A 21,302-nucleotide genomic window follows, 5' to 3' on the forward strand; every position below is an offset into this window, starting at 1 on the left:
AATTTTACGTAACACCTACGCCCTACATTTTTACGCTATATGATAACGCCTTACAATTTTACGCTGTATGATAACGCCTTACAATTTTATGCTGTATGATAATGCCTTACAATTTTACGCTGTATGATGACGCCTTACAATTTTACGTTGTATGATTACTCCATCCTCTTTGCTGTGATCGCCAAAAAGAAAGAAGAGAACGTGACATTTCTAAAGTCAGTACAATAAAAAGACAAACCTGTCTATGGGAGCTTTTACGTAAAGCACCACTACGAAATGTCTTAAGACACACTCACGAAAAACGTCCAAAACATATGCTTAGGATAGGCACAAAGCAAAGTGTGCATGTAGGATGATGCAAAAAGCTAACAAAGAAGAAAAGAAAGTACTAATGCAAAGTAATTTTGAAAGATTTCGATAATTCACGCATTAATACGTCTAACAACATCAAAACCGTAGGGAAAAAAGTTCAAAACGGATCGAAATCTAGTACTGGTCTTTTAAGTGACCAGTGTCCGTGCACAACTCAGTAGGTCGCACTGGCCAGGCGCGGGCAAGAAAATGGGTTGCGCTGGGATGCCACGCGCAACTTGATGAGCTACGCGCAACATTTTAATTAGTAAAAAGAATTAGAGAAGCGCGATCTGCACCTCACTCTCTTCTTCTCCTCTTTTTCTAATTTTGTTCTCTTTCCATTTTTTTGGTTGTCGTTAACAGCTAAGGAAAGTAAATCTTTCTCCTTTTATTCTACCAGACTTTGAACTCAGTGAATAAAATGGAGAAAGCCGAATGAAGAATCCTAACTAGAAGTTGGGGTTTTTTATTCGACTTCTTTTCATGAATTTGTTTGTTCTATGTTGTTGTGATTGCAACAAGTTCATGTGAAGTGGTAAAATATTGATCCTATATGAGCATATACAAGCATATATATGTTTTTTTTCATTTAATTTTGAATTTAAGCTTGAACTTTTTTTTTCTTTTTTTTTTTTGCTCACATAGACTATACTCGTTATTTTTAATGTAAATTGAAATGTTCATTAAAATTATAAATAAAATTTTAAACTTTGATAATGGCATGAAATTTTTCTTGTGACTTGTATTTATTTTTTCATGCGTAAGTTGCAAAATTGGTTATATCAATAATAAAAATAACCGATGGTTATTATTATTCACTTCTAAAACTGTGATTTCAAGATTTGCACAAAACTAGTTAGTTTAGGAGATTCTTGAAGACGTCATTGAACTGGTGTAATTTTGCTATATCTCGAACTTTTAAGCCCACATTTTATATTTTCGAATGTTGTAGCCCCCAGTGTTGGGTGACTTCGATGTCTTGCTTGTTTTTTAATAATTAGACCCTTTCATGGTACTTGAAATGGGTCTAGAAATCTGTATTTCGTCTTATTATGATAACAACTTGGATCTTGGAAACAATTAAACTAGTGTGTTCATATTGTTTTTGACCATTCATAGTTTTAACAAATGAAATTTGTCAAGCCTAGTAATATTGGTCGTCCGTTGGAACAAGTAAGAAGAAAAATCAAATGTCGTTCAGTTTTTTCCTCCATTCTCACTTAATTCAAATTCTTTTTTTTATTTCAAATTATGTTAATGATTTGAAGCTCGAGAAAGTATATGACATTCTCCTTGTGTGCAACAATGGAGAAAAATGAAGACCTCTTAATTTGGAATTTAGGAGTCTTGTATTTTAACTCATGAAATTTACGTTAATGAAGTGTTTTGATACAAATTTCATGATGAATGATTGAGTACTAAACTTTCGTATGAGAAAGTATGTTGTATGCATTTGAATTCTATTTTGAAACTCATGTTCTTGTTTCTTTTTCTCTAAACTAGTCATATATACTCTCTAAACTTTAGAGTGAATTGAAGTTTCAAAACAACAATTATGCACTAAGATTAGTTTTTAAGTTGAACTTGAAAATTGCTCAAATATGTTTTATGTTTGTAGTTTGTTTCTATGGCCAAGTTTAGTTGTGAACTTTGTGTTCAAAGGAAAAAAATGATTATTAAATCATTCTGATGCATTTGAAAATTTCAAGGCTCAAGATCTAGGAAAACTATTTGTAGTTTAGGCGATACTCGAAAGTAGCTCAAATGGTATGAATATCTCATTTTGTTTTTTGTGGATATTGGAACACCCATGTGTTAGGTTATGTGCATTCTTGCTATTTCATAACTCTTGGAGCCCCCAATTTGGGGTAGTTCTAATGACTTGCTATTGTTTAGTCCATTCATATAATCATGATATTAGATGGACCTATGTATATATCTTATTTTTGCTTTGAGATATTTAGAACAATGACATGGCTTTCGTAGTCATGTTTAATAAAGCAAGTTAGTTCTTTGCTTGTTTACAAACCAAAAACAATTGTTTTTACGGTTTAGTAATCTTACTAAATGTCTAAATGTTTTTAAAGATCATAGCGGTTATTTATATATTCTCAAAGTTGATTTAGAACTTCAAATATTTTCTTTGTCCTTATCAATCTTTGATTTTGGTCTTGTAAGTGATTCATTTACCATCCCTAAGACAATATTCGTAGGAGGACTAGGCGAGAACAAGTTCGAGTCAAGAAGAAGTCGAATCTTAGCTCATTCCTTTTGGAAATATGTATATACATTTATTATCTAAACGGTTATTTAGAATCTAAAAATTTATTTATTTGAAAAAAGAAATAAAAATTCAGAAAGGAAATTTTGAAGACTATTATTTTTTAGAAACATGTTATTTCGGACTAGAATTCAAAATTTTGAGGGGGTCCTTTAAATTTTATGAAAGTGTGTTTTGAAATTAAAATGAAGCAACTCTTCTAGTAGGCAAAATACGTAATCATATTATTTTCAAAACTGGACCCAAAATGGAAAGAAAAATCTAGCTCGTAATTGAGTGTGACCTTTTTGTCCAAGATTGATGAAGGTAAGTTGTAATTTACAACTTATTTCAACATAGATATGAAAATGTGAGCAAACATTCGTATATCTAATTTTTTTTACAATTTTCTTTTTAGTGTTTGTCATCATTGTCATAATTTGCTAATTGAAAGTGAATTTCTTTCAATTTAATAAGCACCGTAGTTTGAAAATGAATGTTTATCAAACTTAGGTTTGGTGGAGTGTTAGAACAATTTATAAAATCCTTCTAATCACTTTCCCAAAATATGGTCTTATTTCAAAACGAAAGTTGAGGTGATACCTATATTTTTGTAGCCCACAAGTGTAACTTTGGTGGCTATTGCAATTCGTGTATACACATGCTAAGGGATATTTCTCATGTTTATTGGAAGCCCCGAGATTTGTATTTTTAATTTGTGGAATATTGAATTTGTTTATCATGAATTGTTTGATCAAGTAACATAATTAATTGTCTTGGTCAAATAATAGGAAGTGGTATTCTTCCTTTTGTCATTTGAAGTTATTGAGATGGTTCGTAATAAGCTTTGCATGACATTGATTTTGTAGCATAAACAACGTGTTCAAATCTGTAAATAGAGAGAAGTGGGGATATCCAGGATTTTTTAGCCCCCAGTTTGAGGCAAAGAGCGAAAAATTATACTATTTTTCAAGTATTTTAGTTCCCAGATTGGAGGGATCATCCCGACTTACCCCCTAAAAAGAAATGAAAAAAAGACGAATTTGCATAAAAAGGAAAGGAAATTCAAATTTTCCATAGAAGAATAAAGAATGAGAATTAGACATATTTTCCAAAAGCAAGGATTATTGAATTAATATTTGAATCATCGTGATGACTTGGCAGTGAGGTATACGTGTAATAGCGATAACAATCACTTTTTCATGTAGCGATCATGTTCAATCAATGTTCCTCGCTTAGAGAAGGTGGAGATATCCCATGCAGACAAACATATTAGTTGCTCATGATAAGTGTGAAGATCAATGCTCAAGAGTTGTAAAAGACAACTAAAGTTAACGTCAAGGCTGTTGATACATCAAATCAATTTATTGTATTAACTCTTTTCTTTCTAGGCAATATATATAGAACTTGAATTACCTTGGTAATAAATAGCCCTATTATTAAAAGAAAATGAGATGATTGTTTTTTTTAAAGTGATAGTCATCTCATTTTTCTTGGCAAAAGATCGATATAGAAAACATCGAATTTAGTTTGATTCGATTGTTTTATAAAAATGGTGTCATTAAGCCAATGGCTATAAAATCATCCAAATCATTTGATTTTTTTATATGATTTTGTAATCATAACTCAACACTTAATGCATTTTATATATGGGCATGACTACTCATTAATAGGTCCATATGTGTAAAGGTCTAAGGTCAGCCATATTTTCATGGAATGATAATATTGGTACATGGTTAGGGTCTACCTCAAGGACAACCTTTTTAAGGTTGTAAGGTAGTTAGGCTTGGGGTTATGATGAATGGACAGGTTCAAGTATACTCCCAAAATCCCTTACTTTTGGTGCTTCTCAAAATAAAACCTTTCTGCTTTGTGTGGCAAATCCTACATTAGGTGCCTTTTCCTTGCCCTCTCTCTCTTTTTTTTTCTTTCTTTTTTTTTACAAGTTTTGTTTAGGTTTAGAACAATTTTTTCTTTCTTTTTCATTAGGTCTTTGGGTTTAGACTAACTTTGTTCCCCCTCTTATGTTTCGTTCCCTCAATTTCCTATTTATATCTCTTTGCACCATTCCCATCCCAAGGTAATAATGTAGGTTTAATAACTAAGGCTCAACTGACGAGGCTCAAAAGGGCTGCCAAAAAGATGGATTTTCTCTAAGTTTAAGAACACGGGATTTTCTCTAAGGTAAAGTTGCCTCCTGTGTTAGTGCAATCATCATATCCTTTCTTTATGGGCCAAAGATGGGCCTCTTTTCATTTGATAAATCTAGTAAGCCAAATCTCATCAAGATACTTAAAGTGTTGAGTATGTGTGCTTTTTGATATTGCCTGTTTTTATGTATGTGTTTCATTTAATTTGAGCTAATAACAATAAAGGGATTGAAAAGAGAACAAGATAGATGTACTTGAAGATATAATTGTTTTTTATTCATTAATTAATGAGAGTACAAAATAAGTAGATCCGAAAGCATGAAAATCTTAGTCTATCATAGAAGGAAAGAAACAAAACAAGACCTAGGGTGCTACATCTTGAATTGTTGACAACTTATTGATATTGCCTTTTTGATCTTTGTCCGTTTCCAACGCAGGTGAAATCCTCTCTAAAAATCTAGTCCATCTATATGATTGATGGTTTCATTTTCAAATCCCTTCCAATTAATGTTCCTACAGTATAGACCTTTGAAATGTGTCTAAACCAAGGTATTGTAAATGACGCTTGTATGGTTGAGACATATTTTCTATGAACTTTGGGACAAGTTCATGATCCAGAGTTCTTTGTGAAAGAAGAGAAACCTTTGATCACCACCTGGAAAAGAAGTCAATAACGCCTTCATCTTCCTCTTGCTTAAGAAATTCAAGATTGCACAAGGTAGTTGTGAGCTCGATGTTACCTCCATGTTGGGTTAAGAACACTTTTACAACGTCACTCCAAGTGGAAGTTTGTTTTGTATCGAGGTTATAAAACCACGATAGCAGTTGGGTCCAATGAAAGAGGAAAAGTACATGCATATAGGCTGGGCTCAACCCCTTTCAATGCCATAATTCCAATAAAGCTCATTAAGTGAGTCGTAGGATTGTTTGTAACCTTTAAGGTTGGTAAATCCGTAGTCAAGAACTTTTCTGGGAGCGTCTTGCCTTTAGATTATTGTGCAAGCTCATAATTGAAGTACTTATTCCCTGAGGTAGATCGAAGGACAAGTTTCTCCAAGGCCTCTACTCTTTCGGCTCTTACTTTTTCTTGTAGAATGTTTTCTTTTTCTGCCTTTATTTTAGCATTTTCTGCCGTTTTTATGAGCCTTCATTTAGGCTTCTTCTTCTCATAGGGCTTTTAGGTTTTGGAGTTCCTCTCTAAGTTTCTCTAATGCTGCTTTGTCACCCATGATTGGACTAGAATGCGAATGTGGAGTACAACCTAGTAATGTGTATCACGAGAAATTGAGCGTGTTCAATAATAAATCAAAGTTAAAATAATTTTTTATTACTTTTCTTTTAATCCTTGTAATACGAATTCACTTTAGGCAAGTTTGTTGACAAATAATGTTAAAAAATTCATGAACAATCATTAATGGAATGTCATGACTAGTGTTGACTTCAACAAGGTAATTATCTAAGGATACTACTTTACATGAATTGTTTTCGAAAAGGATAGAAGAGAGAGACAAGAAAGTTGGATTGAAAATGCTCATCAAATGTTAGAAATATTAATTGACCCAAACACACTCCTTAAAATGATTAAATATACTATGGTATTTGTACTGTTGATCATTTAGATTACAATAGAGATCTATATCTTTTGTTTTTTTAATTATCATTCTCATATTGCTCATCTTTAAAGCATAAATTACTACTATTTGCTTAAAAAGAATTATGGCCTCTGAATTTAAAATCTAAGTTTAATTAAATTATTTTCTCAGTTTTATCACTCATTATCTTCTCTCTTTTGTTTGAGAAATAATATTTTTTCTTGTATCATACTTTTTTTTTTTTTATTATTTTCTATTTTATTAAGAACGTTTTTTCTTTTTTTTTTCATTCGTTTTATTTCTCTCTTTTTTTCGTGTGAGGCAATCATCCCAAGTAAGTTTATCAAGATTATGTTTTTAAACCATAGAAGAGGTAAATAAATTATACTCTTAAATCAAGGTTGATCAATTAAAACTTAAAAAATGATAAACACGAAAAAAGGCATGTTTAAAAATAAACATATTGATGACGTCCTACTAAGGGATGCGAACTTCTAATGACGAACCTCATATAAGTAATGTCATTAGCTCAATTATAAATTACATAAACAAATCATCATAATAAAAAATTTTATCGCGTGTAAATTTCGTCTTGCACTAAGGTGGAAAGTGCAACTTCAAGAGTAGCATTTGCCACATGCAGTTTTTTTTTTTTTCTTTTTTTTATTTATTTATTTATTTTTTTTTTTTTTGCGAAAATGCAAAACGAAAGATAAAAACAAATTTTTGGATTTTTATTTTTGAAAAAAAGGCGATCAAAATAAAAGTAACTAAGTTAGATAATGTTCTTAACCAAAGAGATACTTTTATAGTTTTATCTGTATGACATTGCTCGTAATGAGTCAAAGTCAAAGTTGAACAATGGACGCGCAAGACATAGAGTTATGTGGAGGGGCCGCGCGAATTCTGTACTTGCGCTTGGAGGGTGAGCGCAACTTAAACATTTGCACGTGCCACCTGGTACGTTCGACAAATTTTTTTGTTTTTAAAATCAAAGCGCAATTTTTTTTTTTTTTACAATTTTTTTAATATCTCTATGTAACAAGTTGGAATAAATTAGATTAGACACGAAGCATATAATAAGAACATATTCATGTAGTCACATAAGCACATAAAAGGGACCGTCAAAGCATACAATGCTATTCTAAGGTCAAGGCTTGGGTGTACAAAGGTGCCATATCTTAAGGAACGATACACGAATCAATCACTTAACGTGTTGACCCATGACATAGCCCTCCCAACATTTTGTTGGTGATATGGGTGGGATGATTGTTATTGATTTCGGGATAGAAGCCTAATGTTGGCAACCCCTAGTCAATGAGCCAATCCCCAATGGTTAAAGTGTTGTATAATTATGCATGATGAAGTGTTGCTTGTTTGGCTTTTACTTTTGTGAAAAAGGAAGATATTATGCGTTCGAGTCTCTCTCTCTAACTAGAGATTATCCAAGTTAGTTCTCGTTACATCCCATAGGTAACCTAGTGTTGGAAACCTTGAGCCATAACTAAGAACAAAATCTTGTAACCTTTAAGTCCCCAACAGATTTGTAAGGAGGGTGTTCCCATCGTAGGGGATCCTTCTCCTTGAATGCCCATGTCCCATTAAAAGCCTATTACTTTACACTTGTTAGGTTGTATCAGGATTTGAATTCCTGACTGTTTGGGGGACCTTGAATTAGAGTTGATTCTATCATTACGCTTTTTTGTAAGAAACAAGTAGGAGTTGCCAATGAGTTTTAGGAAAACTCATAAAACTCGTTCATGCCTTTCTCCCAAGTAGAGTTCAAGGGATATTTGGCGCAAATTGTAAGTTTACCCATGCCCAAATTGGTCTACGTGTACCAAAAATGAGTTTGGGAGCGAGGGTACTAAAATAACGTTCCTTTTAGGGAGGAATCGCTATTCTAGCCCTAGTGCGGCCTTTATTAGCTCTTCCTTTTTACAATTTCATCACCAAACAATATATGCAACGTGGCTCCTAAAAACTAAGTTAGTTGATTTTATTCACAAGCGTCAATCATGTAGGAATTACATTGCAACAAACGTCGTTATTCTTTTTAATCAAATACGTTAAAAGAACAAAAGTAAACAAGATTCGCCTTGACTTAGGAGATAAAACAATCAATTAATTATTCATTTCTAGTCTTTGATTAACAAAAGAACACTATGTAAAATTAATTAATTAAACTTCATTTAAATTAATCAAATAACACTAACTAAATTGATTAAAAGTTATTTAAACAATAAAAGAAAAGTGATTTATCTTAGTGCTCAGGAAACTAACAGTTCTTTTATGCTAAATCTCCGTTTAATGTGTTTACGGACTTTCTTTCTTCTTTGTACCTCCAAGGACTACAATGGATTCAATTAGGGTTGGAAATTATTTGGGAAGAGAGAAGAAAAAGTAGTATGATAGTAAGAGGAGTTGAGAGATTAGGTTTTTTAGAATACTAGAGTTCTAATTCTGAATTTTTTGGTCCTCGTAATGCTGAACGAAGACCCCTATTTATAGGCGTAGGGATCTAGGTTTAGGGTTTTAGAGCCGCGCCGTCAGGTGGCGCGTGCAACTCTCTGAGTCGTGCTGGGTGCCACGCGCATCTCACTGATTCGCGCGCGCAACTGATTGAGTTGCGCTGGTTTGAGGTTTGCCTTATACGAAAGCACTTTTTAAAACTTCCATTACTTTTTATTGTAGAGTCCGATTAAAGCGTATGAGATATCATTGGAAATCTATAAATTTCTATTTTCCATTTCCTTTGAAATTAGGTTTAAATATGTTATGGATCAAAAGTTATGGCTGTTGGAGTGCAAGGGTGTCGATTTTGGGCCCGGCTTAGTGTTTTGATCATAACTTCTTTGTTTTGGCTCTGAATTGGGCTATAATATACCGTTGGAAAGCTCTTTGAAAGGGCTATCCATAGGTATAGTCCTTGAATGGGAATTTGATAGTTTGTCTATTTGGTTGGCTCGGTTTTCAACAATGTAGGTTCCATTGGATCCAATCATTGCATTTGACGCATTTGGGTTCGTTATTAATCAAGTTTAAACATGTATGAACACGTTTTAGGCCTAATTAGTAATCGGACAAGGCTATAAGATAACTTGGTCTCAAAATGGGTTTTAACTTACTTCATAATGCATTTCGTAGTACATAAACACTTCAACTTTGATCTACCATGAAGAACGGATTTTGTAACATCATCTCACTTCCTTTCAAAACAAGAGGCCAAAAGTAGGTGTCTACAATTGGTAAGGGACTCCTTCCCTTCTTCACGCAAACTCTTCCTTGTGCTCGTGTTGGTATGTTAGAAAGAGATTTCATCCAAAATTTGTACGGACACAGATTCACTTTCATTTCTTCTTTTAAACTAACTTTTACTTGTCTTTTTCAGTTGGACACTCCTACTCCAAGGTCAAAGCGAAAGGATTCGGCCACTACCTCCAAGGACGACAAGGCGTCTAAGACCAGGAAGATGGTTGCATCTAAGACCTCTTCAATTCAGCGGCCAAGACAAAGTTGCGGACTGTTTCAAAGCAGTCCCAAGGAGAGCCACCCCGGATTTCACAAAGTGGGGTCTCCAAGTTTGTGGATCCGACAACTGAGTTGGTCAATGATGTGTCCGCGAAGGCACACAAAGGGGATAAGTCATCCCTGAAAAAACAGACCGACCTTGTCTTAAGGCCCTGTCCTTTTGAGCTTCTGGGCAGAGTAGAGCAGAGGGTCGGTAGAGTAGAGCAAATTAAATTTCAGTAGAGTAGAGCAGAGCAGATTTCAGGAAAGCAGAGCTGAGCCGATCAGAGCAGATTTTTCAAAATTATTATTATTACTATTATTAATGTTATTATTATTAATGTTGTTGTTTTTGTTGTTGTTGTTGTTATTATTATTATTATTATTATTATTATTATTATTATTATTATTATTATTATTATTATTATTATTATTATTATTATTATTATTATTATTATTATTATTATTATTATTATTATTATTATTATTATTATTATTATTATTATTATTATTATTATTATTATTATTATTATTATTATTATTATTATTATTATTATTATTATTATTATTATTATTATTATTATTATTATTATTATTATTGTTTCGGGGTTTTCTGATATCCTGCGGGAGAGTTACAATTCCGAGACTGGAACCGGACGGCTGTACCTGCAAAACAAATGGATGCTCCGGATGATTGGAGATCCGCCTCCGACGGTCAAGTTAGTACTTGATTAAGGAGTAATTAATGCGGAAATTAAAGTGATTGGGTCTCTCTAGGTGAGAGAGTTTAATGTGTGTAATCTGCGTAATCCCTCTTAATGAGGATTAAGGGAGGTATTTATAACCTCGGGAAACGTGCCAATCTAGGTTTAGGTTAACCTTGGGCTAATTGGGCTTTCCTCGGAAGTTGGGCCTGGGTGGACGACTTCTCCATTAGGCATGGAGTATGCCACGTGTCATGACATAATAGGTCCAAGGCGGACGAATAAGCGTGTGCCACGTGGCAAGCCTTGAGAGGTCCAACTAGGGAACACTTGGCAGGACTGATTGGCCCACGTGGCGCATTCCGATTGGTGGGAGCAAAATCCCCTAATCATTTTCCCCTCACAGGTGGCACGTGACTGGTCACGTGTTACCTGTGACAGGTATCGCCCTGTAACAGGCGACGGCCTGCTACAGGTGTCACTCGGCGAGAGGCCGAGAGATTCTCCCGCCAAAATTTTGAATTCTGGAAGTGACCCTTCGCCTTCTCACTTCGCCTATATAAAGGAGTGTTGACTTCGGTCATTTTCACACTTGAAAACTTTGTGAGAGAAAATTCGAACCCCTGAACTTGCTCTGACATTTTGGACCCTTTCTGCGTACCGCCTGCTCTGACAAGCCGACTGCAAAGGTTTTTCAGAACTTCATCAATCGTCACTCGTTCAGGTAACCGTCGGTTCTCTTACTCTTAATTTTCTCTTTATTTATTCTTTTTTGAAATGGCACCACGGAAGCACACGACACGACCTAGGTTAGTGATCAGCCGGTCACCGGGGACGGCTGAATCTAGGACTAGGAGTGTCGCCTGCCCTTTTCTGGACCCATCTTTGCCCTTTATGCAAAGTCCGACTGTATATGTGTCTATGAAGAGCATGATGGCCAGAACCAAAAAGACTGCCAGGATCTCAAACTCAGACGGCTCCTCCCACAGGGTGCCGATTAGTGAAACATCTGACCAGGCGCCAGATGTGGAAGTGAAACAAAGCGGCTTGAAAGCCGGCAGTTCTGAGGGAGGAGTCAAAGTGACCCCTTCCCACTTTACAGTTGACAATTCTACATTCTCTCCTGCTCCTTTTAAAGGAGAGGAGGCGGGCCCCTCCGGGAGAGGGGAGGAGTCGTCCTCTTCGGACTCGTCAGAGGACGATTCCGAGTCTAGCTCTTCTGGCCATGCTTCTCTGGACACAGAAGAGAAAAACAGTCGCCTACAAGAGGCGAGGCTTTCTCACGCAGTTGAGAAGGGGGACGATTGGGCGGAGCCATCCGCCTCTCACCGAGAGCAAAATACCCCCTACTACTGCACGGTACCTCGGGGCCGGATCACAGTCATGCAGGAGAAAGTGGAGAGCTTTATCGCAAACCACACAATGGGCCCCGACTTTTTAGTGTTCGTGTCGGATCTAGAAGACACAGTCGTCTGGCCGGCTGGTACCAGTTATGATGGCCCCTGCTTTGGCTGCTACGAGGCGGCCATCAAGGCTGGGCTGCGCTTCCCACTACATCCGGCTGTTCAGCGGATCTTGGATGGGTATGAGTTGGGGTTATGGCAGTTAGCCCCGAACTCCTGGGTCAACGTACTCGACTATATGGCCGGGTGCGAACTGCACGGGGTGGAGCCGAACTTCGAGGCTTTCGCCCACATGAACTACCTCAGCCGGACCCCTAACGCAGGCGGTACCGGCTGGTATCAATTAACGAGCCACAGGGGCTACCTCATGACGAGAGGCAAAGAAACAAATGGAAGGACTGGCGGAGCACCTTCCTTATCATTGAGAGTTCAAACACAGAGCTGAACAAGCGCTTCAACAGGTGGAACAGGAATCCGCCCCTTCTTGCAGGCGGTCGCAGCATGCCGCCTGTTCCCCCCAAGGCTAAGAAAGAGATCCTAGATAAAGGACTCTTCAAAGTAGAGTCGAAGGTGAACTCTACTTCAGGGGTACGAGAGCAAGTACCCCTGCACTGCGTCCCGAGCTTCAAATGGCTCTACGACGAGTACTTTTTGGCCGCCTGTGGCCTCAGCAGTCGGTGCTCAAGAGGTAGCTGGCCTGTCGAATACTCTGTTGTTCAATGCATTTCTTGTTATGACTTTTATTAACTTTGCTATTTGTTTTTGCAGCGGACGCCATGAGCAAAATTATCGCCTCCAAGACTGCGGGGGCCATGTTGCGGGCCTCCATCATGCAACAGTCTTCAACCGACTCCCCCAACAAGGGGGCACCCTTGGTGGGCTTCGAACCTTTCACCCTCTTTTTTGAGTTGTGTTTATGCATATACTGACTCTTTTCTTCTTTTTTAGACGGGCGCTCCAAGAGCTTCTTCTTCCCAACAGCCGGACCCAAAGGCCCGGAGGACGACTGTTGCGAGCTCTCCTGGTTCTGCCAGGAAATATGTGGCGGCTGAGAAACAGCCGGCCACTTCTTCTAAAACTCCAGCTGGGCCACCTAGAAGTATGAAATTGTCCTTGTAAATTTTAGACTTGCTCCCTCCTTTACTAGGTCTAATCCGTTTGTTTATGCTTGATGCAACCGGCCCTCAGGAGCCTGACTTGGTCGAAGTGGCCAAGTCTATGATCAAAGCCGTTCCTCCAGCTGAAAGGGAGGCGGTCAGGGGTGTCGGCACCCTTGACCTAGACGGGAGTGCAGGAGTCCTTGATGAGGTATACTTAGCATATTTTTGAGTATTTGAATTCCAGGATGCCTGTTTTCTTTTTTGTTTGGAAACTGACACATGTTCCCCTTTTTACTTAGGCCCTGCTCCGAGTGAACGGCCTTCGCAAGCCGCTTGACCGGAAGAACAAAGAGGTAAAGGCTGCAAAAGCTATGGCCGCCTATGACTGTGATAAGGCAATGTTTCAAATTGCCCAAAATGAAGTTCTGACCATTGATATTCTTTATTATCAGGCGCAAGCTACCGCCGCTATCCGGGCTCAGTTAGAGGCGGCCCAGAAGAGGAATAGCGAGCTGGAGGCGACCATCAACAACCTCAAGGCCGAGCTGAGACCTCTTCGCCAAAAGATGTCCTCATACGAAACCTTGGAGAAATCCTTGGCGAGCGTAAAGGAACACCTGGTGACCCAGGAGAAGAGTCTTACTCAGGAGCTCTCGGAAAAGGCCGAGCAAGAAAAGAAAGAGCTGGTCCGGGAGATGATGGAAGACTCTGCTCAAATCCAGCGCATGACTTGGGGCCGCCTCTTCCCCAATGCCGACTTTGCCTCATGGGAAAAAACGTACCGCCAGTGTTCTAATAGATATAATCAAGAGATCCTGGCGGCTGCTGAGGAAGAGGCGTTGGAGGAGGAGGAGCAGCCGGTAGTGGCGCTTGTGCCGCTTGGGGGTAATGCATCAAAGAAGGATGCAGCTGAAGCCGAGTCCAGCAAGGAGAGTGCTGACCAGGCGGCAGTTGCTAATATTGAAGATGTGCCCCCTTCATAAGCTTTATGTCATCTTTCCCCGGCCTGCGTGCCTTTTGTTTGTATTTACCCGGCCAAGGGGCCGGAGCTCTGAATATTTTGCCGGTCTTTAATGACCGGCTTCTTTTTAATGAATATTTTTGTTTTGCTTCAAATTTTTTTAAGTATTGAATATTCTGATATCCAATTGTACACTATACCGACTGTTTTACATGGCCGATAGTTGCAGACAGGTACGGATAGTTAGTCACGCCGCCTATGCCCTGGACGACTGGTTGTCTGTTTCCAGGCTAGACGATCAGTCGGCCATTTATCCAATCGGTATTCGAACCATTTTAAAGACTGGATCCCCTTTAGGCAGGCGGTCCTGTCATTTGTAAAATTAACCAAGTAGGAAAGTTGTTTCCTACTTGTCATGCTTTTAGGCTAGAGACTTTAGGCCGTCTAGGCCGACTGTTTCCCGCCATATTTAATCTAGTGTGAACAGGTGCTGTATGAACACCTTTTTAGTTTCATACTAAATTTTTAAGGAGTGACCAAGTAAACATGATTGTTGCCTAGTTGCCAAGTAACTGAGTAGTAGAGGTATCAAGCGGTGGGTACCGGTTGTTCCCCTTTATTCGCCAATGTTTGTTGGCTTTTAACTCATAGGTTGTTAACCTAGCAGGAGTAGTGGTTGAGAGCCCCTGTTTGCTAAAAACAGGCGGACGACTCATACCTTTTAGGCTCCATACTAAGTTTGAGAGAGTGACTATGAGTTAACTTTGGTGTTACTCAGTCGCCGTCACTCCTTCTTGAGTAGTAAAGGTACCAGGCGACGGAGGTCGGCTGAACCTTTTGATTCGCCAATGTTTGTTGGCTATTAACTCAAGAGGTACCCCCTGCATTTATTCCAAGTAATACAGGCGGTCATCTGACTCAGATGTCAACTGCTACCACTGGTTTTGTTAGTGATAGAGTTATCCTTGTCTCAAAAACGGCTATGTGGTTGCCCTTGGGGACAGTCGTATAGGTGTCGTGTAATTAGTTTATAGAGCAATGTTCCACCCAAAAGGGAGCTGCTCTCTGCGACAAATTTCATCCGGAGGGATGCCGCCGGACGCCTGCTATGATGTTGGGACAGGTCGTATTAGTTTAAAGATTGGATCAGTTGGCTTGGCGCCTGGACTGATCATTCGTCTTGTGGAATTGGTTAGTTCTTGGTGAACGTAGGTGCTAAGTAAGAGGAGGGTAGCCGCCTGTTTAGGCACAGGGTCGGCCATGCCTTGATCATTTTTAGCTAAGTATAAGGGGATGGATGTGTGCTTTGGAACCAGTCGGCCCTCTTCTATGGAGAGTAGCCGACTATATATCCAGACGGCATGCCCCTATGGTGATAGAGTAAAATATTCAATGGAGAGTAGCCGACTGTAAAGGTACAGGCGGCATGCCCCTCTGAAGAGAGTAAAATACTAAATGGAGAGTAGCCGACTGTAAAGGTACAGACGGCATGCCCCTCGAGTAAAATACTCAATGGAGAGTAGCCGACTGTAAAGGTACAGGCGGCATGCCCCTCTGAAGATAAGAGTAAAATACTCAATGGAGAGTAGCCGACTGTAAAGGTACAGACGGCATGCCCCTCTGAAGATAGAGTAAAATACTCAATGGAGAGTAGCCGATAAAAATAAAAATTAAACATGGAGAGTAGCCGACTTTTGTCAGTAGGCATGCCCCTCTTAAGTAAAAATGAAAACTGAGTATGGAGAGTAGCCGACTGTTTGTTAGTAGGCGTGCCCCTCTTAGTACAAAATTGAATATTAAGTATGCAAACTTTTATTAAGTAGCCCTTGACTATTTATATCATTCAAAAGAAATATTTCTTAAGATTATCTGCATTCCAAGTTCGAGGCAACGGTTGGCCGTCTGGTGTTTCCAGACGGTAGGTACCGTCCCTGACCTCTTCACAGATTCGGTAGGGTCCTTCCCAGTTGGGAGTTAGTTTGCCAGACTCATTAGCCCTTCCAACTGCTTCCATTTTTCTAAGTACAAAGTCCTCCACTTTGAGTGGACGCCTGTGTACTTTTTTCTTGTATGATCTAGTCATTCTGAGGCGGTAAATTTCATGGCGCAAGACAGCATTGCCCCTCCTTTCAGGAAGTGAGTCTAATGCCAGGCGCATGGCTTCCCAGTTTTCCTCTTCGTCATATAGCATTACACGAAGAGTCGGCTCGTAGTGTTCTATTGGAAGAACAGCTTCCGCACCATAAGTTAGGAGGAATGGAGTTTCTCCAGTCGCCCCTTTTTTAGTCGTCCTAATGGCCTAGAGAACATGTGGTAATTCATCCGCCCATAGGCCGCCTGCTCGTTCAATCTTTTTCTTGAGACCGTCTGAGATGATTTTATTAAAGGCTTCTACCTGGCCGTTTGCTTGTGGACGGCCGACAGATGCAAAGTAGTGTGCAATTCCTTGGTCACCCAACCAGCTTTTGAGAACAGGCGTCTCAAATTGGGGACCATTATCAAAAACCATAGACATGGGAACCCCGAACCGAGTGATGACGTTTTTCCAAATGAATGAAATTACATCCTTCGTCTTGATTCCCTTTACAGCCTCCGCCTCTACCCATTTAGTGAAGTAGTCGACGGCAACAAGTATGTACCTCCTTCCGCCTGTAGCAGGCGTATATGGACCCAGAATATCCATGCTCCACTTAGCAAATGGTAGTGGGCTATGAAGGGTAGTGAGGTCAGTAGCCGGACGGTGAATTAGTTTGCCAAACCTTTGGCACTTGTCACATTTTTTCACCATCTCCATCGCATCTGCTTCTAAAGTAGGCCAAAAGTAGCCCTGCCGCCTTGCCCGTTGAGCAAGCGTCCTACCGCCTATATGGGAAGCACAGTAACCAAAGTGAAGATCGTCCAGTATCTCTCGCCCCTTTTCTGGAGTAACACACTTTAAGAAGGGTTGAAGGTACCCCCTTTTTGTGAAGTTCTCCCTTTATTATTTCAAAACTGGTTGCTCGTTTTTTCAGTGCTGCCGCCTGTTGATGATCATCCGGCAGGGTACCGTTTGTCAGATATGCCCTGATTGGATCCATCCAGGTTGAGCTTCTGTCTAGGATTCCAATAAGGTCTTCCTCGATGCTTCTCTTCTCCATTACTTCCCAAAAAACAGTTTGAGGAGTATCACAGGAGGCGGATGATGCTAATTTTGAAAGTGCATCCACCTGGTTGTTTTCTGATCTCGGCACTTGGGTCAGATGGAAATCCTCAAGGGAGCCGACTGCTTGTCGGACCGCCTGTAAATACTTGATCATGGCCGGATGGGTTGCTTCGTATTCGCCATTGTACTGACTCACTATCAATTGTGAATCGGAACATGCGTCTATTTTTCTTGCCCCTGCCGCCTTGCACATGCGGATTCCGGCTAGTAAAGCTTCATATTCTGCCTCATTGTTTGAGGCCTGAAAACTGAAGCGTAGAGCATACTCGTACCAGTCGCCCTCTGGCGACTGACATATGACGCCTGCTCCACAACCATTTGAAGTAGAGCTTCCATCCACATATACCTTCCAGACTTGGTCTGGAACTTGAGAGTCAGGAGGACGAGTCATCTCAACAATAAAGTCAGCAAAGGCTTGCCCCTTCACTGCTTTTCTAGGCTCGAAGGTAACTTCGAGGCTCTGTATTTCTATGGCCCATTTGATCATTCGGCCTGACGACTCCATGATGGTCAGTGGCCGCTTGATAGGTTGGTCTGTATACACGACAACTGCATGTGCCAAAAAGTAGGGCTTCAATTTTTTAACAGCCATGAAGAGTGCAAGACCAAATTTCTCCACTAAGGGATACCTCAACTCGGCATCTTTCAGTACGTGACTGACAAAGTAGACCGGGAGCTGACAGCCGTCTCTTTCAGCAAGGAGAACAGCGCTTAACGCATGATCAGAGACGGTCAGGTACATGTAGAGTACTTCTTTGGGCAAAGGGCTGACCAGCCTCGGCAAGGAATGCAAGTGAACTTTCAATTTCTGGAAGGCCGCCTCAGCATCCGGCCCCCATTCAAACCTTTGCCTTTTTCTTAATTGCCTGGAAAAAGTATAGGCATTTGTCGCCTGATCGGCTTAGAAATCTTCCCAAGGCTGCCAGACAACCTGTTAACTTCTGAACCTCTCGGATGGTACGAGGCGACTGCATGTCGATGACCGCCTACACCTTCTCAGGGTTCGCCTCTATTCCTCTATGATTGATAAGGAATCCGAGAAATTTCCCAGACTCAACTCCAAAGACAAATTTCTTGGGATTGAGCATGACATGGTGCCGCCTGAGTGTGGCGAAAGTTTCTCGGAGGTCCGACAGATGATCTTTCTGAAGTTTAGACTTGACAATCATATCATCAATATATGCCTCGACATTTCTCCCAATCTGATCAAAGAACACAGTTTTTATCATTCGCTGAAAAGTGGTCGGGGCATTCTTAAGACCAAACGGCATGACCGTGTAACAGTATAACCCCTGATCAGTGACGAAGGCTGTCTTCTCCTGATCTTTCTTCCATAAAGGAATTTGATGGAAACCAGAGTAGGCGTCCATAAAGCTCATCAAAGCATGCCCGGCTCTTGAGTCGACCAGGTTATCAATTTTAGGCAGAGGGTAACTGTCTTTGGGGCACGCCTTGTTTAAGTCTGTGTAGTCTACACACATTCGCCAGGTGCCATTCGGCTTTTTAACAAGCACCACATTTGCAACCCAGTCTGGGAAGTAACATTGCCGAATGAACCCTACATCAAGTAATTTTTTAACTTCGGCGGCTGCCGCCTGACTTCTTTCTTCGCCATGGTTCCGCTTCTTCTGCCGTACCGGCTTCTTTTTCGGATCCACGACCAGTTTATGTACCGCCAGATCAAGACTAATGCCTGGCATTTCATGGACTTCGAATGCAAAGATGTCCTTGTATTCTTTCAATAGTTTGTGAAAGTCGTCACCCAGGTCCCTTAGAGCAGTCGTCCCAACCTTGATTGTTCTTTCAGGACGCGAGTCATCTAAGATCAGGTCCGTATGCTCACAAGCTGGCTGAGGGCGGAATTCATCCGACCGCTCCTCTGCCAATGATTGCTATTTTCTGTCTTTTCTTGCGGCCCCTGTCTGGGATGCCTTTCTCTTCTTGTCGCCTGCTTCGTGAACAGGCGCACTCTCCTTGACATTGTCAAGGTCTATTTTTCCATTGCTCGACATAGTGGCCATAACAGTGGGCTTGACATCCGTGAGATAGCACTCTCGGGCCATCCTCTGATCTCCCCTTAGGGACCCGACTGTTCCATTATCCCTCTCAAACTTGAGCAACATAAGAGATGGGATTATAACAGCCTTGGAATTATTCAGGGTTGGTCGTCCCAGAATCATGTTGTAGGCCGAGAGTTCTTCTACTACCGGAACCGGACTACCATGTGTCGTCCTTCCCCTTTTTCGCCCAGGCGGATGGGTAAATCCACTCGTCCCACTGGGTGGACTCCTCCTCCTCCAAACCCTACTAAAGGGTGGGATGCCGGATGTATGCAATCAGTCTGATATTTTAGTTTCGACAGACATTTGCTACTGAGGAGATCTGAGGAGCTTCTGGTATCTATGAGGATTCGGCCAACTCTCTGGTTGGCCACTTTACATTCAATAACGATAGGGTCGTCATGCGGCCCTCTTACCCCTCCTAGATCTTCTTCAGTGATAAAATCTCAGGAAATGAATATTTGGAGGGCCGTTCTTGGTGAACGGAATTTACATCTAACCGTCTGATATTGTCTTTGTTGCCCCTAATAGTGGGGCCGCCTCCTGAGAAGCCGCCTGCAATGGTGTAGACGACTGCATCATCTGTATCGGAGCTGTCGGCCTGTTGATTCTTTTTGTTCGACTGCTTTTTCGAGGAAGTGTTCCCCGTAGATTTCTTGACATAAGTGTCAAGATCACCTTGCTCAGCCAGGCGGTCCAGATACCGCATGAGACTGATGCATTCATTGGTGTGATGACCAACATCTTCATGATAATCACAGAATTTTTCTTGGTTCCGATTGTTTGCAGAACCCTTCATGGGGACCGGCTTCTCAATTGAGATTCGTCCCTTGATTTCCTTTAGGATAAATTGGCTATCCTTGTTAAACACATACTTTGGGGAGTATGGTTTGAATTCTTTTTTCTTCTTCTGGGACGGCTGTTTAGAGGAATCAGTTGCCCAGACCTCTTTTCTCTTCTCGTCTTTGTTTGACGACTGCTTCTGTCGTCCTTCTCTTTTGTCGGACCTTTTCCCGTCTGACTGTTTTACCGTACTACAAAGATCAGTCGCCTGTATATAGGCTTCCGCTTCAATCAAGGCCTCTTGAAGAGTCTCCACCCTCTTTCGGACCAAATCAAATTTGAAGGTCGACCTGTCTTTGAGACCTCTGAAAAAGTCAGTATAGGCTACTTCATCCGGTAACCCTTGAATCTGTATTCTCATCAGGTTAAACCGCCTGATGTAAGAACGAAGCCCCTCTTTCTCGCCCTGCTGAATTGTTCCTAAATCAAGGGTCGTCTTCTTCGCAGGGATGTTCATGGCGAAGTTGGAGGTGAATAAGTAAGCAAGCGTCTTGAAGTTATTTACACAACCAGTCGGCAGGTTGCCGAACCATTGTTGTGCGATTCCTTTGAGAGTCGCTGGGAAACACTTGCACCAAGTGGGATCATCCAACCCTTGAAGGTACATCAGGTTGGTGAATGCCATCAGATGGTCTTTTGGGTTAGTAGTGTCGTCATAGGCGCCTACTAATACATTTTTCACTTTGGCCGGCTGAGCGGCTTCAATAATTTCCTTGGAGAAGGTCGACGGCTGTTCACCAAGTCTAAGCAACCGTAGATGCCAGTCCATAGGTTGGACATTTTTTGCTGCATGTCCACCAAACGGAGGTGGCTGTAAAAAATACTGTTGTTGCGGTACAAACGGTAAGTTTGGTACCGCCTGGTCGCTATGAAAGCCGGACTGACGGGAGGTGCCGCCTGACTGACTCTCATGATACGACTGAGTATGCCTCATCGAGGTATTTCGCAAACTGTTTTGGAAGTTTGAAGTAGAGGCCGACTCTGACAATCGGTCACTCTTCTTCTGTTCTAGCAGTAGCCGAGCGTCTGTGTATGTTTTCCTCGACCCGTCCGCCTGAATATGACGAACAGGTTTCCTATTTCCTAGAGTAGGAAAACGGTATTTAGTGAAATCAAGGGCAGGTGGCTCCCACTTCCTAGATTTAGGATGAGGGGTCGCCTCT

The sequence above is a fragment of the Chenopodium quinoa genome, unplaced genomic scaffold (assembly GCF_001683475.1).
Source record: "Chenopodium quinoa cultivar QQ74 unplaced genomic scaffold, ASM168347v1, whole genome shotgun sequence".
Lineage (NCBI taxonomy): Eukaryota > Viridiplantae > Streptophyta > Magnoliopsida > Caryophyllales > Amaranthaceae > Chenopodium > Chenopodium quinoa.